The sequence below is a fragment of the Dendroctonus ponderosae genome, unplaced genomic scaffold (genome assembly GCF_020466585.1).
Source record: "Dendroctonus ponderosae isolate FM_Combo_2020 unplaced genomic scaffold, Dpon_F_20191213v2 Dpon_F_20191213_1, whole genome shotgun sequence".
NCBI classification, from domain to species: domain Eukaryota; kingdom Metazoa; phylum Arthropoda; class Insecta; order Coleoptera; family Curculionidae; genus Dendroctonus; species Dendroctonus ponderosae.
Window position 1 is genome coordinate 43,179,712 of NW_026017110.1, and position 1,171 is coordinate 43,180,882.

At 37.5% G+C, this 1,171-nt stretch overlaps 1 long non-coding RNA gene across 1 annotated transcript; it reads left to right on the plus strand.

Moving 5' to 3' along the window:
- The first annotated feature begins 453 nt into the window (after positions 1-453).
- LOC125502574 lies at positions 454-1,165 on the plus strand. The gene is made up of 3 exons (XR_007280342.1): positions 454-838; positions 902-982; positions 1,041-1,165. It is a non-coding gene; the product is annotated as an uncharacterized LOC125502574 (long non-coding RNA).
- Positions 1,166-1,171: the final 6 nt, after the last annotated feature.

Here is a 1,171-nt window from a genome sequence, read left to right on the forward strand (position 1 = left end):
TTTTAAATTAAAAACAAATTATAGCTAAAAGACAAAACTACACTCTGATTAAACACAATTGATTTATTTATTCCCCGAAGTTAACTTCGAGGGCAGCACGTTAAGTTCGAAAGCGGCATGTGATTTGATGCTGTTATTCTGAAGCGCTATTTCTTCATATAACGTTCGTCGATAGCGTGCGCCTGTTATAATATAAAGGTTTGACTGATACAACACACCAGTTGGAGCCACATAACGTTTTTGACGGATAACATGCACGTTAAAGTTAACGTGAGTGAATACAGCACAGGGCTGATTATCGCCACCTTGTGGAACTCAACGTAAGCAAGCAGCTTTCAGGTCACGATAAAGTCGAAACGTTGTAACTCATAACCTTGATTTGTTGACGTAGTAAAAGACATGCGTAGCATGTTTTGTCTCATTTAAAACGGGATAGCGAGATTATTTGCTTGAGGAAGGTTGCGTTGTTGGAATATCGCGTCGGGGGCCGCCATTATTGAGTTTTCAGCTGAATTAGGTGCGATAGTTACTACAAGTTTACAATTAAAATGAAAAATTCTCGTGGAATTCAATAATACGAACCCGCTCATACATAATCACAGTGCGTGAAAGAAGCTTAGTGAATTTGTGAACGGAACTGGACAGTTTTACGCGCGAATTGAGGATAAAAGAAGTTCAGACTGCTGTGAAACTTACTAGCAAACCAGCTTGATTCTGAGCTGAGTGACATTTTTCAAATGTTCAATTGTTTTCAAACGTAAACAAAGGCTTCTGACATCGGCATTAAAGTTTTCCCTCGTTCTAACCTCTAATATGAAAAATATCAATACCCAGACAGGTAAAGTAGTGGATTTTTCATAATAAGGCGGTATTCTTCAACGGATTTTATTCAACTTTTTAGAAGTGATTGCCACTTATGAGTCCTCCAGGACAAGGCGCTCATTGGTCGAAGGGAATATGCTCAATAACGATTCCAATAATGGTAAGTGCTGCTTCTGAAAAAACGTTTCTTATTTATTCCCGCCCTTGATGGGTTTCAGATAAAGAATATGAATCAAATGGATTTTATGTTAGTTAAAAAACAACCAGCAAAGAATCAGGTAACAGGACTTTTCAAATAATTTCAACAGAACTTACTCTAATTGTTTTTCTGATTTCAGACTCGACTTGT